Below are 16241 nucleotides of genomic sequence, written 5' to 3'. Positions count from 1 at the left end.
TGTTATATTTTATTTATTTATATTTATTTATTATTAAAGATTTTATTTATTTATTTGAGAGAGAACACACGAGTGGGGGAGGACGGGGCAGAGGGAGAGGGAGAAGCAGACTCTCTGCTGAGCAGGGAGCCTGAGCCGGACTCGGGGCTGGAACCCAGGACTCCACACCCAGTGCATGACCTTGAATTCATGGAGAGTTGGAAGCTTAACTCACTGAGCCACCCAGGCGTCCCCTGGATGCTACATTTTAAAATAATGCAACCACATCCCAGGGCTTATGTTTATTAGATTATTAAAGGACCTGATAAACGACCCGAATCGATAAGCCCTGGGATGGAGGCCCGCTGGGGCACCCTGCTCAGCGGGGAGTCGGCTTCTCTCTGCCCCTCCCCCACCCGTGCACATGCCCCTCCCCCACCCGTGCACACAGGCTCTCTCTTTAAATTTTTTTTAAAGATTTTATTTAGTAATGAGAGACAGAGAGAGACACACACACACACAGAGAGAGAGAGAGAGAGAGAGAGAGAGGCAGAGACACAGGCAGAGGGAGAAGCAGGCTCCATGCAGGGAGCCCAACGCGGGACTCGATCCCGGGTCTCCAGGATCACGCCCTGGGCTAAAGGCAGGCGCTAAACCGCTGAGCCACCCAGGGATCTCCCCTCTCTCTCTCTTTCAAATAAATAAATAAAATCTTTAAAAAAAGTACAGGGGATCGCCTAGGCTTATGGCCAGCTTCTGAGGTGGGGGCAGAGGGCAGGCAAGTAGGAGTGAGACCCTAACTTCATTGGACCCGACGGTCCTATCATGGGCGGTACCGGAAGCCGGGGACTAGAGTGACCCCCCACCCCCCACCTCCCGCCGCTAAGGCTTGTGAGGCTGTGGGCATACTGTTGACCCATCCATGAAGGGGTGACCTAAGCCGCTGGTTCTGGAAGTGGTTCTGCCGAGGGGTGGGCAGGGGTCCTTGGAAGGGGGAGGCGAGCAATATCCAGCTACGAACCTCCCCTTTCACCACATCCCACTCTCATGTATAGTCAGTCAACAGACATTTCTTGACCACAGGCTGTGCGCTGGGTGGGCCTCAGGGATACTGCAGGAAGCAAGTGGGTAAAAAAAGAACACACGGAACTCCTAAGTAAGCAGAAGATTTTCTTTTCTAACGAGCGAGGACGGTGGGACCTGGTCTGGCCTTCCTGGTTGTGTGAGCTGCGAGCTCAAGCCATAGGAGCTCCTTTTGCAAAAGGGTGGGAAGGGCTTTCTGGGCAGGTGAACAACCTGTGCAAAGGCCCTCAGGTAGCAAAGGTACGGAGGGATGGGGGAATTCAGAGGGACTGGGCCTTCCTGAGCTGGGGCTGAGGTCACAGCTGGAGCAGAGGCCAGGCCACAAGGAGGGGGCTCTGACTATGGTCTGTGCTGGGGGGGGGGGGGCAGACCAATAAAAAACTTTATTAAAAAATGAACATCTGTCTGTCTGAAGCCCACTCAAAAAAAAAAAAGAGTGAAGAACTTGAATATACATTTTTTCAAAGAAGATATACAGATATGGAAATAACCACAAAAAAGATGTTCAACACCACTAATAATTAGGGAGTCGGTGGCGGGATAGGGAGCCACGTGGCTTCCCACAGAGCAGTCACGGCATCCACTCCTGCTTTGAGACTCTCTCAGGCCACCATGTAGGGGACAGGCCCCTGGGGACAGAGCAGAGGCAGGGAGACCACGAAGGAGGAGGCTGGTACAGGCTGCTGAGAGTCTGAAGTCCAGTTCTTGGGAGTTACCCTTCCCCGTCCCCAGATGGGAAGGACATCACTTCCGGGAGGCTGCTTCACGCTGCCCAGAGCTGCAGCATCTGAGCGAGTAGCCAGTCCCGGCCACTGGAGGTTCTGGGAGGTTCTGGGAGGTTCTGGGAGGCTGACGGTCTCCTAGGGCAGGGCACCGCCGGGCATGGGAGGCTGCCCCAGATCTGCTCCTGGCTCGCGGCTCGCTCTCTGCTGTGTGTGTGTGGGATTATCTGGTGACTTATTAAATTATAACTCATGAGCTGTCCATCTTAGTGTCACCGGGCCCATGGCCAGGGCGACACTGGAGCCTTCCCACAGCCACCCTGCTGATAATGGAGACCAGGCCAAAGGGGATTCCCTCCGGCAGGTCACCCGGACTCCCAAGCGCACTAAGGAGCCTCCGGTGATGCCCCTGCTCTGCCGGAGACACTGTTTGCCCCTTGCCCCCTTTTGTGCACCTGGTTCAGCGCAGAGAAGTGTCCCTGCCCCACCTCCCGGGGAGCTTGGGCCACACTCACTTTTTCTGCTGCACTCACAGCCCTGCGAGGACACAGGACACGAAAGCGAAAGCGGAAGAGCAAGAGGGAATAAGAGATCAGGTCTCGGGTCAAGGATTTTGACCGTGGGGAGGACCTGGCTGGCTCCGTCGGTGATCTCGGGGTTGTGAGTTGAGCCCCACACTGGGGGCAGAGAGGACTTAGAAATAAAATCTTAACAAACAAAAAACGCCGAACAAATAAATCGACAAACCCCAAAGCAGGCGTTTAGTGGGGGGGGGGGGGGGCCAGAAGTTTCTACCTATTCCACACGGGTGATCAAAGTTTGGCTGGCTGCGTCTTCAGGTGTGTTGGGTCAGAGCCCCGTCCTGCCTTCCACTCCCTGAGGGACCTGGGACTCTCAATGCCCAGCGCCTGGGCATGACGGGGTCACCCTAACGTCCCCTGATGTTGGCCCAGGTGGCTGGCATCCACGGAAGGTTCCCCGCTGAGCCTCGGACAAGGCCAGAGCAGGTCCTTCTCTCCCGCGGTGGGTGCATGGGCAGGTACGGGCGCCACTGGCCGTGCTCACTGCTGCTGTCTCCAGAGGGAGCGAGCGGCCATCTAGGGGAGCATCCAAGCAGGATGGCTCTGCTGCAGAAGTCATCAGGAGCCCAGAAGGACCCCTTTATCGGCCCTCGGGCCGGGCCGGGAAGGTTCCAAGAGGCTTCGTCCTGAAGCTCCAGGTGGGCTGGGACGGCAGCCGGATGGGGAGGCCCCCAGGGTTGCTCCTCTCCAACCTGCTTCTGGGCCCCCTGGTTCGGATCCGCTTGTCACCATGGCCAGACAGGTGATGGAGGTGGTGCCGTCCACGGAGCCCCACCCACCCCCCACGACAGTACCTCAGGACCCCAACCCCCTGAGTCACGACTGGGGCAGGGACTCAAGCAGGAGCAGCTAGGCTGGGGGGGCACCGACGCGGATTTCCCTCGCACCAGTCCCCCCAAAGCTGTCTGTCCGAGGGCTGCAGGCTGGAGGTGCTCCTGGGGTCACTGACCGAAGCCAGGCTGAGCCCCTGACGTCAGGCTGCCCCAACCACAGGGAAGGGGAAGCTGGTGATTGGGGTTCATGGGTTCAGTAGGGCTCCTGGTCACTCTGCTTCTGCTCGCTCCCTCCCCACCCCGATCCGCCACTTGAAGGGACTGAGAACGACCCTTGGGTATCAGGGGGGCAGGTCATTGCGTGATTGGCACAGTGCTCAACACCCCCACCCCCAGCCAGCTTGCACATCCGGCCCAGGGCCCACCCTCGCTCCTCCCTCCTGCCCTGTGCGCTGCTTTCCTCCACCTGGAACCTTCCACTCCCCTCCCTTACTCTCTCTCTTCCTTCTCAATATGCCACCTGCCCGGGGGAGCCTTCACCCATTGGGCCTCCCCTCCCTTCGTTTAGTGTTATGACCTCATACTACTAAAATTTTATTTCAGGCTCTATTGCTATTTTTATTGTTTGCTTCAAACACCTGGCAAGTGGGATGGGGGGTTGGGATTGGAACCTAATGGCCTTAGGATGTGCAAGTGGACCTGCAGTCAAGCTCTAGGGTCCGGGCTTTGGGGGTCCGAGGACCTCTCCTGCCTAAAGCCAGAGGGACCCGGTGCTTATCCTGAATTTGCTGTGTGACCTGAGAGATTTCCTGACCCTCTCTGGGCAAGGCTTGCCCAGCCAGTGCCAGGCAGGCCTCCCTGGAAGGAAGCTGGTCCCAGAGCCCAGATTGGGGGGACCCCCTCCCCTGGGTTCAGGACGAGGTAGCACCAATGTGTGGGATGAGGCAGGGCCTCATTGCCCTACCTGGGGCAATGCATCAGATCCCCAGTGCCTTGCTCCCTGGGCTGGGTGGGTGATGGAGATGCCAGCCTCCTGGAAATTTCTTTCCCCCTGGGGCCTCAGGGCTGTGCGCCAAGGGTGGCTGGCGGCTCAGGAGGCAGGCAGGGGGCCCCTTGGCCTGCGAGGGGTAAGAAATGAACCACATGGGTGATCTGAGGCACGTGAAAAGGTGATGGGGGTGCAGGCATGATGAGGTCACCCTAGCATGCCCCGATGTTGGCCCAGGTGGCTGGGGGTCCAAGGAAGGTTCCCCTCTGAGCCTCGGAGAAACTTCCGGGAAGAGGGAAATGTTCAGCTCTCAGACATCAGTTCAATGGGAGGCAGTGGCCCTAGGGACCAAGGGTCCCTAAGCTCCACCCTTACCTTCCCCCCACCCCGGGACTGGCCCTGCCCCAGCCTGCAAGGCCGCCCCGGCCTGGGCTCCCAGGACCCCTGGCTTGCAGCCAGCCAGGGGGAGAGCGGCCCCAGGTGTGTAATGTGGGTGGCAGGTGAGCGATGGGCCCAGTGAGGCTGGCTCAGCCCCGGGGTTACTGGCGGGCTTGGCAGGGGTCCCCCAGGCCTCCCACACCCTCACCCACTGGTGCTCCTCCGTCCTCCCCTCGGCCCCCAGTTGAAGGCATAGCAGGGATTACCGAGTGTCCACAGTGCAGACAGGGAAACTGAGGCTCACTGAGTGTCTGCAATTCACCTTCCTCCATCTCCTCCCCCCACCAAGAAGACCCTTCAGTCTCCCTGGGCTCTTGCTCTCTGCAGAGAACAGCAATTTCCCCTGACCCCAGAATGTTCTGGAAGGCCTCATTTAAAGTCAGAATCCAGGATGCCTGGATGGCTCAGTGGTTGAGCGTCTGCCTTTGGCCCAGGTCCTGGGATCGAATCCTGCATTGGGCTTCCCGCAGGGAGCTTGCTTCTCCCTCTGCCTGTGTCTTTGCCTCTCTCTCTGTGTCTCTCATGAATAAATACATAAAATAAAAATTCTTTTTTTTGAAGATTTTATTGATTTATTCACGAGAGACACAGAGAGAGAGGCAGAGGGAAAAGAGGCAGGTGGCCCTAAAATAAAAATTCTTAAAGTCAGAATCCACCTGCAGCCCCTGATGGTAGGCTGGGCTGGAACCTGACCGAAAGAGCTTCGGAGAATGGACTTTGAGCTCTGACAGCTGTGTGACATCCGTCAGGTGAGTTCCCTACTTCCCTACGTACCTCTCAGGGTCCTCGTCACCTCCTCTGCAGAAGGAAGCCAGGGCTGGCGCCCTCTTCAGGTGACCCGGCGCCTCACCATCATCCTCCCGGCAACGCTCGAGGGTCCCTGCGGGGCGGGACTGTGGGCAGGGGCTGGACACCCTCAGGCCTGGGCCCCCCCCCCACTTGCTGGGCCTCAGTTTCCCCTGCCAGGTCATCTTTAAGAGCCTCTTCGTGCCCATCATCAGGGTGCCGGGGGCTGCTGCGTGGAGGGAGGGGCAGGCGCCAGGTGATAGGAACCTGGCAGCCCCGGCCCCAGGCATGTTGGGGTCTGCCCCCCTGGCACCCCAGCCCAGCCGCTTCACGTGGCTGAAATTTCAGCCCAAGGTGGGTGAGCCGGCGGGGGCCGGACACGCTTCATTTTCCAATTTCTGGAAATAAAAGCTGTGGGGCCCTCTATTGTCGAGTGGAAAAAAGCTGTTGCAAAACTCTGCGTGAAGAAACCACAGTGCCGAGGTGCGCCGCCGCTGCTGCCTGGCGCGGGGAGCCAGAAGGTTCCAGGGGGGACGAGGGGCCGGGGAACAAAGGGCCCTTTCTCCTCTCACCCGGGACAGGTTTTGGTGGAGCGCGCGTGTGGCGCTTTCAGGATCAGGAAAGCCAGTGGGGGTGTTTTGCAAGACAGAGAATGGTTCCGAGATCTGTTGGGACAAGGAAACAGAAAAGCAGAGAATTCGTTGGTTTGTTTTTGGAGGACGTTTTCCAGAGTTCTGACACCTGTCCCTCCGCTGGCAAAAATCTGGGCCAGGAATGCCAGCGACCTGGGCACCGGGCCTGGGCCTGCAGGGAGCAGATGGAGAGGCCACGTGCAGATGTGCCCAGGATTGCCCCCCGCCCCGCACGCCCCGGCAAGCAGCGATCTCCCCCTACCCTGGAAGTCCTCCTTCACCATCGGAATCCACCTGCAGCCACTCGGTTGCCGGCCCAGCTGCCGCCCCTTGCCCGGCCCTCAACCCCGAGGGCACTGGGGGTTGGCCTGGGAACAAGGGTTGAGCCAGATGGTGGAATTTGGGGGCCCATCTCATGTGCCCTCTGCTCAAGACCTTCCCGTGGCTATCATCAGTCTCAGGGGCAAAGCCCCCCAGGTCCGGCCCCGTCTCCCCACGTGCCTCTACTATTCACACCCCAGGACCTTTGCACATGTACTGTTCCCTTGGCGTAGCACCCTCTCCCTGATACCCACATGGCTGCCTCAGGTATCGCTCTCTTGACTCGTTGTCTACCTGCGCCCCCCCCGCACCCCCACCCCCCTGCTTTATTTCTGCCCACAGCACTACTACCATTCATCGAGATCGTGTGTTCGACTTATTGGCCTCATCTGCTCTTGCCTCTCTCCCACCAGAAAGTCAGCCCCATGAGGGATCCCGGGCCCCTTTGTTTCCTGCTGAGCCCCAGCACCTTGAACCCTGCCGGACACACAAGAGGGCCTGAATAAACATGCCCTGAATGAATGAATGAGTGAGTGAGTGAGTGAAAGTACTAAGCACAGCTGGGAAATTCTCCTGTCTCCTGGCTTGTCATTGCCTTCCCCCAAGACTGGGCGCCCCGTGGGACGGTGCCTGGGTCCCAGTAGGACCTGGCACCCTGTCGCTGCTCGGTGAGCAGGTGCTGCATGATTTACAGCATCTGTGATTCAACACAGACAGAAGCTTGGGATCCGACTTGGGAAATGATTAATGAAGACTTCGGGGGGACTCCGGGCTCTGGGGCAGAAGGGACCCTCGCCCACCCTCTTCCTTGCCCCCCACCCTGACCGCCCTGCCCGTGGCTGTCTCTGGTGGCCTACAGGTGAGACGTGGCTGCCCTGGGTGACACAGGGCAGGCGACAGGGGGCCCCGGGCGGCAGGCGCGGGCAGGCAAGGAATGCCTCGCCAACAGGAATGAATAAACAGACTCCTTGGATGTCGGAGGTTGGGGGGGGTGCTTTGAACCTCACGCTTGGCTGAGGATGTTTGGACAAGGCAGGCGGCCAGGGGTGTCATCAGGGCTAAAATTAGCCTCTGATTCCCGCTCAGTCCCTCCCTCCAGGGCCGGGAGAGAGGCCAGGACAGGCCATCACTTAAGTGAGGGCTAACTTTGTGCCACGCCAAGCTCCTTGAATATATGAATGCACGTAAGCCTCCTGACGGCCTCGAGACTTGGGTACTGTTCTCAGCAGTAGTATTAGCCCCATATCACAGACGAGGAGACTGAGGCCGAGCAAGAACACTTGGTTCTAGGTTGTACAACTCTCAAGGGGCAGAGCAGAGAGTCAAACGTGGCATTTGGGGACTGTGCCCTCGCCGTCGGGGCTGTGCAGAGGGTCAGGGAGCTAACAGACCTCACGCAGGGGATACTTGGGGGAGGCGGTGCAGGGCCCCTGCTTTCTTCTCCAGAGTCACAATTTCAGCACGACCGTTGCGGTTGGCAGACAGCTGTGGCCTCAGCCTCTTCCATCCTACCTGGGCCTCTAGTCTGGTCCACCCCGGAGCTCCAAGTTGGGGGGGATACACCTGATGGGAGCCCCCCAGCATTTTCTGAGGGGCAGGGTCCCTCTGACCGGTCAGTGTTGATCAGCACCAGGGTACTCACCCGAAACACAGAAAGGACAACTGAGGCCCACGATCCGTCCAGGCGGGATTAGGAACAGCCACCAGACAGCATCCAGCCGAATCTGAACTTCAGATAAACAATAGATCGTGTTTTCGGAGAAGTGTGTCCCCCACACTGGATGGGACACGTGCTAACAAACACTGAATCGTGCTTCATGGTTTACCCAAGGTTCGAACTCAACTGGCCATCTGCATTTTTGTTTGCTGAACCTGACAACTTTCCCTGGCAGGGAAGGGGGCATCCGGGGAGGGCGGGCGGGTGACTAAGCCACAGAAGGTGCTCAGAGGGCCCTTCAGCAAGGTGACTCCTGATGAGTTTCCCAGGGGCTGGAGTGGAGGGCGGGAGGGAGCCAGATGGGCGGGGGGGCCCCGGGGACCTCTCAGCCCCCAGTCCAGGCCCTCTGGCTCATTATTCATTTTTAATGGTGGTCACTGGGGTGGCATGTGGGCAGGGAACACCTGGGACTGAGGCCCCCGCGGCAGGTGGCCTCGTTAAAGGGGGGCTAGAGAGTGAGTGGGGGCAAGGTGGGGGTCCTGGCCCACCAGGGGTCAGCCTGGGGCAGGAAGCAGACCCTCACCCACGCTCTGCCATTTCCTTTCATCTCTCGATGCCTTTACCTGCTGCCCCCCCATCCCCTGGTAGCGCCTCCCCTTCCCGGACAGGGTCCTCCCAGGCCAGGGGTGCAGGGCCACCCGGCTCTCCTGGCGCCCTCCCACCCTCTGGCTCCCCACATGCCAGCCTCAGCTAAGCGTGTCACTGTGGGACTTTCCTGAATCCGCACAGCCACCCTGAGGAGTGGAACCTGAGGCCCAGGGAAGGGGCTGACAGCTGGGATCGGACACCAGGACTCCCACGCCAGAGCCCAGGCTCTTGGCTACAGCCCTTTCTTTCTTCTGAGCCATCCTCCATGCTGTTCCCCCGCCTGGCTCACTCTTTTCCTCCTGCTCCTGGGAAGCCCCTCCACATGCTTCAGCACCCCCTCCTCCAGGAAGCCTCCTTCAACGTCCGGGCCCGGTGAGTCCTCTGGGTCCCTCTCTGCCCGTTCAACCCCATTACGGTTCTAGTTGGCATCAGTCCTACGCAGGCTGAGTTCTAATGCCTGGTCACGTGTCTGTCTCCCCCACCGGACTGTGAGCCTCAGGAGGGTCCAGATCCCCCGGACTGGATCTACCTTGCTCACCACTGTGTCCCCAGTGCCCCGGACCCGGGACACTGCAGGTGGAAGTGCTCTGGAGTCAGTCACAAGGCCCTGGCTCTACCGTCATTTGCTGTATGACCCTGGGCAAGAAGCTGTTCCCCTCTGAGCCTTGGTTTCTCCATCTGTAAAATGGGGTACTATTTCTTTCTTTTTTTTTAAACACATATATATTTATTTACTTACTTACTTACTTATTTATTTATGATAGACGGGGGGGGGGGGCGGGCAGAGACACAGGAGGAGGGAGTAGCAGGCTCCATGCTGGGAGCCTGACATGGGACTCGATCCTGGGACTCCAGGGTCGTGCCCTGGGCCAAAGGCAGGCGCTAAATTGCTGAACCACCCAGGGATCCCCTTTTTAAGATTTTTAACATTTATTTATGAGAGACAAACAGAGAGAGGCAGAGACACAGGCAGAGGGAGAAGCAGGCTCCCTGCAGGGAGCCCTGTGTGGGACTTGATCCCGGATCCTAGGATTATGCCCCTGAGCTGAAGGCAGACGCCCAACCGCTGAGGCACCCAGGCATCCCTCTTTCTTTCTTTCTTTTTTTTTTTTTTTAAAGATTTTATTTATTTATTCATAAGGGACACACAGAGAGAGGCAGAGACACAGGCCGAGGGAGAAACAGGCTCCCTGCAGGGAGCCCTTTGCAGGACTCGATCCCTGGACCCTGGGTTCACACCTTGAGCCAAAGGCATATGCTTAACCACTGAGCCCCCCAGGTGTCCCAAAATGGGGTACTATGTCACCTCTTTCCTAGCCTGAATTGCAAAGAAATCATGTCGTATTAAAGATACGGGGGCGGGGGGAAGGCGCGGGGCGCCTGCGTGGCTCAGTCAGTTAAGCGTCTGCCTTCAGCTCAGTTGGTCTTGGGATTGGGCCCCGTATCAGGCTCCCTGGTCAGTGGGCCGTCTGCTTCTCCCTCTCCCCCTGCAACACCCCCTGCCCCGCAACACTGGTTCTCTCTTTCTCTCTCTCTCAAATAAATAAAATCTTAAAAAAAAAAAAAAAAGATATTGGAACCATGCTTGTCTCCCAGGTGGGGGCTCAACAGATGGTTATTTAAACATTTAGACAAATTAAAGCCACCACGAGATAGATACCACTATGCACCTACTGGAACGGCTGTAATCTGGAGCTCTGACAGCACCAGATGCTGGGGACCATGTAGAGCAACGGGGCCCTCAGTCCCTGCTGGTGGGGATGCAAAATGGTCCCGCCACCCTGGAAGGCACTTCTGGAGGCTTTTTGCAAAACTAAACATACTCTTCCCGTATGATCCAGCAATCGCACCCCCTTGGTATTTACCCAAACGAGTTGAAAGCTTATGTCCACACAAAAACCTGCCCACGGATGTTTATGGCAGCTTTTTTCCCTAATTGTCAAAACTTGGAAGCAATCCAGACACCCTTCAGTGGGTGATGGATAAACTGTGAGACATCCAGACAATGGAATGTTATTCGGTGCTAAAAAGAAATGAGCCATCAAGCCACAAAAAGACACGGAGGATCCTTACACGCACATGACCGAGTGAAAGAAGCCAACCTGAAGAGGCCACGCACGCCATGGGATTCCAACTCTGTGACATTCTGGAAAAGCAAAACTGGAGACGGTAAAAGGATCAGCGGCTCCCCAGGGTGGTTGGGGTGGGGGTGGGGGATGGACGTGCAGAGCCCAGGGGAGATGTAGGGCCGCGAGGCTACTCCGATCCTCTGGAGGTGGGTACCCGGCATGCCACATCTGTCCAAACCCACCGAATGGGCGCCACTGGCAGGGGTGAACCCTACTGTCAACGGTGAACTTTATAGTATTGGATCGATGGGGGTTCATCAGTTGGAACAAATGCAGCGCAGCGATGCAAGCTGCTAAGGAATGAGGGTGCTGTGTGCGGGGCTAAGTTGGTACAGAGGAACTCTGGACTCTTCTCAGTTCTTCTGTATACCCAGAGCCGCTCTAAAAAAAAAAAAAACAAAAAACCCACAAGTTGTTAATTGTTAATTAGGAAAAAGTTCAGGGAGCACGTGGGCGTTATTCACCCACACGCGAAATGGCATTTACAACAGGCTCTTCGTCATCGCTTCGCCCTCGCGAGTAGCCAAACACGGGGGACAAAGAGGGGTGCTTTCACGGGGACAAGGGCGCAGCAGCCACGGGCTGGAATATTATGCGGCCGTTAAAAGCAAGGGACGGGGCTTCGCTGCGCAGGAAGGGGCCCCAGATGTGGTGTCGGGCAAGCGGACTCAGGCCTATGGAAACAGCAGGGACAGCGCCGCAGATTTTCTGTAGGAGGAAAAGAAAACATGCAGATGTGTTGCTTCGGCATGGAACATTGCTGGAAGGAGAAACAAGACACCGGGCTGGCGGCCTCTGGGGAGGGCGGCCGGGGTGGGGGGCGGCTGGGGAGGGAGGGATTTTTTCGGAACACCCTTTGGCATATTGTAAATTCCGTGGTCTGAGCCGGTTTTACCTATTGAAAGAAAGAAAACTGTAAAATAGATTTTAAGCAAGGCCGCTGGGGGGTGGGGGGGTGGGGGAGGCAAAGCAAAAGCATTTAGATGGGTTTTTCAGAAAAGAGAGAGAATTTCCAGCCAGGCTGGGGTCTGCCTGCAGCCCCTCCAGCGGGGCTCAGAGTCCCCCACCCCCGACCGCCCCTGGCCTGTCCGGTCCCGAGGGCGCTGCCCTGGCCCTGGCTCACGCCTTCCCTGCTCTGGTTCAGGGACTGCTCAGAGCGCAGCGGGGTCCTGGAGGCGAGCCGGGGCTGGGCTGGGGCCGACCACCCAGCCTTCCCTGAAGCCCCCCGGAGGCTTGGCTGGCTCGGAGGAGGGACCTGTGAGCGCCGGCGTGGGGCTGGGGGCCAATCCAGGCCTCTTTCCGCGCTCAGACCAGAGTCAAGGGTAGGGGTACCTGCAGGGAAGCTAGCGGAGGTCCTGGGGGGTGGTGGTGGCTGTTCTGTGCCTCAGTTTCCCCACCAGCAAAGTCACTCTGGGGCTGCGGGTGCCTGGGATGACTTCTATCTACAGAACTGGGGCCTCTGCTGGGTTCTGAGGCCTGGATGTCAAGCCAGACCGGGGCTTGGGGGACAAAGCTCTGCCCCTCACTTCCAGGCCCCCGAAGTGAGGGCTACGCTGGCTTCAGGCTTTGAGGTGGTGACACTGGGCTGAGGCTCCCCACCAGCACTGAGTTGGGAGACCCCCGCCTGCCCCTCTGTGATAAGGACCCCGTGACAGCGTGCAGGGCCTGCCCGGACGGAGCCCAGCGGGGCTCCTGGGTGCTCTATGCTGTATGGTGCCCCAAGGCATTCGGGGCTCAGGCCCTCTCCCAGAGCAGCCCCTTTGGGGGTGTTCAGGTGGGTCGCTGCTGCTCTGGGAGGCCTCTCTGCCAGGACAGGGGAAGTGTTTTCACTCCCAAGTGAAAACTGGAAGCATCAGAGTGGAAGCGGGACAGATTTCATGGTATCCCAGCAGTCAGCACCCCGACAGCAGCCCCTGCCCTGACTTGCGTGTCCACCTGGGAACACATGCCCTGACTTTGGCCCCTCCTCTCACTTCACAGGGACCCCATGGTGCACCCCACCCTGCCGCACGGCCTCCTACCTGGGCGGGGGTGCCGCAGGCTCCATCCAGCCTCAGGGCCTTCGCCCTTTGTTCCCTCCGCCTGGAACACCCTTCCTCCGAGCACCCCGAGGTTGCTTTCTCCTGGGCCTTCCCTGACCGGCCCCAGCTAGAGAACCCCACTGCTCCAGCACCCTGTCTTTTGTGTCAATTTGGTTTTTCTCTCGAGCACAGTTCTGTGTGAAACATTCTCGTCTGTGTACATGTTTGCTCATTTTTAAAAAAGATTTTGAGAGAGAGAGAGCGAGTGCACGAGCAGAGGGGAGGGGCAGAGGCAGAGGGAGAAGCAGACCATCCCCCTCCCCCCCCCCCCCCCCCCCGCTGAGCAGGGGGCCCGATGCAGGGCTCGATCACAGGACCCCGGGATGACGACCTGAGCCGAAGGCAGATGCTTCACCGACTCAGCCCCCCAGGTGCCCATGTTTGCTCATTTTTTAAAACTGCTGTTTTACTACTTTTCCCTTCAGACCAGACACTGAGCTCCGGCAAAGAGGGATGTCGTTGGTCCTGTTGGCCGATGTGACCCCAGGCCCCAGGCAGTGTGTGGCACACAGAGGTTCTCAGGAGATCCTTGTAAGTGGATTCTAAGTCTTGACTTGAGATTCGGGTGATGGACGGTTTCTCTCCCCTTGCCCCCACTCCCCCACAGCCATCATCTAATGGGGGTGTCGTGAATGGCACCGCACCCAGGGTTGGCACCCAGGAGGCAGGGCTGGGCCACATATTTATGGAGCCCTGCTGTGTTCCTAGGCTGGCTGTTGACCCAGCCAGGGTATGTCCCAGCCCTCAAGGAGACACACGGTCCATGAGACCATGTGTGTGACGATGACATTGGATCTAGAAGCTGGTAAGCGCTATGGGCAAAACTAGAAGTGGGTAAAGGGTGTGTGGGGAGCTGCTGGCTGGGTGGGGTGTCAGTTCTGTGAGGTGTCAGAGAGACCTCAATGGGGAGGTAACATTTGAGCTCAGAACTGAAGGTGAGGGGGTAGCTGTGGGGACATCTGGGGAAGGTGTTCCAGGCAGAGAACACAGGCAGTACAAAGGTCCTGGGGCAGCACTGGGTGGGTGTGTTGAAGGAACAGCAAACAGAGTGAGCGAGGGTTGGAGAGGAAGGAGGGGAAGGCAGGGAGGAGACAGGCGGGTTGTGCAGGGCCTCGGGGGCCTCGGGGGCCTCGGGGAGGACTTAGACTTGTACTCGGAGGGTGGTGAGAGCCCCGGATGCTCACGGGCGCCCTCTGGTGGCTGCTTGCCGGATGTCTGGGTGGCTCTGGGCGTGATCCGGGATCCTGGGATGGAGCCCCGCATGGTCCCACCGAGGAGCCTGCTTCTCCCTTGGCTTGTGTCTCTGCCTCTCTCTGTGTGTCCCTCATGAATAAATAAATAAAATTATTTTTTAAAAAAAGGAAGACAGATTGCAGGGTGGGAGTGTGGGTTCGCGGGAGGAGACTGCTGTGGCCCCGGGGTGATGAGGGCTGGGCCCTGCTTGGGGCCGCGGAGTGAGAAGTGGGCAGATCCGGGACAGGTTCTAAAGTCAGGCGGACTCCCAAAGGGGTTAGAGGGCGAAAGGACGCGCCCTTCTCCGCAGACCGGTGTGTCTCACCGCGGCCCACGGGCAACGTAACTTTTCATTATTTTCTTAAGCCGCTGCATGCCCAGCGTGGAGCCCAATGCGTGCACGCAGCGAGCCGAGATCTCACAAGACCTGAGCAGAGATCAAGAGCGGGACACCTGGGCGACTCAGCCAGCCAGGCGCCCCCCGATGTAAGAGGACTCTGGGCGGGCGGTGGGGGTGGTTTTGAGACCACCTGGCCTTGTCCCAGTGGATTCTATTCCAATCGCAACCTCCTGGGGAGTCTTTCAGAGACAGGTCGGTGCCCCACGAGGGCTGGTGATAACCACAGAACCGACGCCACGTGCCTGCTGCGAGCCAGGCCCCACGAAGTCTCCTGGCCGGGCCTCAGTTTCCTCATCTGTAAACCACCACCAGCCAGAGCAGCGCCCTCCTAGGGCCGTTGCAAGGATGAGAGGAGCCAACGGTGCCACCCGAGCCCTCCTGGCGGCGGGGCGAGGCTGCCCCGGCTTTTCCTCTGCCGCATTTAGCTCACTCACATTTCCTGGACTCATGGAGCCGAAGACCCCTGGCGGAGCCTGCAGGGCCATCAGCCCCTGCCGACGTGTCCCCTGGCCAGGCAGTGTCCAGGGATGGGGTCCTTGGGGAGTGTGTGCCCCGCGAGGCACAGCAGGCCCGTTCTCACTCGCTGGCCCTGCCCCGTCCCCCATGTCAGCCCTTTGATCAGATCCATCTTCTTCCCCCTCGAGCACATGTAGCAAGACCTCACCTTGGGATGTTCAGACTCTCCCTCGCCCCCTCACTTCTCCTCCAGGAAGCCCTCCTGCTCTCCCCAGTCCCCCCTACCTTGGGCGGGGGGGCTGAGTTCCTCCCTTTGTTCCAGACCAGACCACTTGGGGCTGGAAATGGCTTCATCAAGCTAGGGTGGGGAGGGGGAACTCCAAGCAGGGGCTGCTGGGGCCGGATGTGGGTCCCAGGCAAAGTTGGGGGGGGGATACTGGACGCTATAACCAGGGGCCGGCCCCCTGGGGTCTGCGTGTGGGGCAGGATGATGTCAGTCCCTTACAGCCTCATAAATGTTTACAGGCAAGGGGGGGCCGGGTTTGGGGGCTCCCTGGAGCCCAGTAGGCAGCCACTCCTTCCTGCCCCATTCTGGGGGGCCCTGGCACACTTGCTCCAACACTGGCACTGGGCCCAGAGAGGGCTGAGGTGTAGAGCACAGCCCTGGTCAGAGACGGCTGAAGGGGAAACTGAGGCTGGGGTAGGAAGGGACTGGGTATTAATTTTTGCTTTTCCTCTGGGGCTTGGCTTTCACATAAAGGCGGCAGGGGGTGTGTGTGGGGTGTGTTGGTGGCGGCAGCGCAGTCAGTTAAGCACCTGACTCTTGGTTTTGGTGGTCTCAGGGTCCTGAGATCGAGCCCGGAGTCAGGCTCCAAGGTCAGCTGGAGTCTGCTTGAGATTTTCTCCCTCCCTCTGCCTCTCCCACTCATGCTCTCTTTCTAAAATAACATTAAAAAAAAAAAAAAAAAAAAAAAAAAAAAAAAAGGAACCAGCGGGCAGAGGCAGGGTGGATCTGGCTGAGAAGTGACCAACTGCTAGGCCTTGACCAGGTCGCCCTCTCAGCCCTCGGTGACCTACCTGAAGCCTACCTGAAGCAGCAGGTCCGTGGAAACTACTCTCACTGCTGCCCCAGGTCTGCCGGCTGTGGCGGGCAGGATGACTGAGTGGGAAGAGGGAAGGGACAGTGGCCTGGAGGGGCAGGGGACCTGGGGACCTGCGGGTCAAGCATGGGTGGGCTCTGCCCCCTGCCGGCGGCAGCAGGGACACACCAGCCTGGTGCAGGAGCCTAAGGACCCGTTCCCCGCAGAAAGCATGGAAGGGGTGCTTCCCTCTTC

General features: G+C 58.6%; 1 long non-coding RNA gene across 2 annotated transcripts; it reads left to right on the top strand.

Moving 5' to 3' along the window:
* Positions 1-8488: 8488 nt before the first annotated feature.
* LOC144290772 (uncharacterized) lies at positions 8489-15833 on the top strand. 2 transcript variants are annotated; one of them, XR_013358310.1, is made up of 3 exons: positions 8489-8980; positions 13244-13349; positions 14418-15833. It is a non-coding gene; the product is annotated as an uncharacterized LOC144290772 (long non-coding RNA). The 2 variants fall into 2 exon arrangements; XR_013358311.1 differs by lacking the exon at positions 14418-15833 and adding an exon at positions 13527-14136.
* Positions 15834-16241: the final 408 nt, after the last annotated feature.

Source organism: Canis aureus, chromosome 19 (genome assembly GCF_053574225.1).
Source record: "Canis aureus isolate CA01 chromosome 19, VMU_Caureus_v.1.0, whole genome shotgun sequence".
Lineage (NCBI taxonomy): Eukaryota > Metazoa > Chordata > Mammalia > Carnivora > Canidae > Canis > Canis aureus.
Note: the sequence above shows the minus strand (reverse complement) of the source record. Positions and strands in the feature narration are given on the sequence as shown.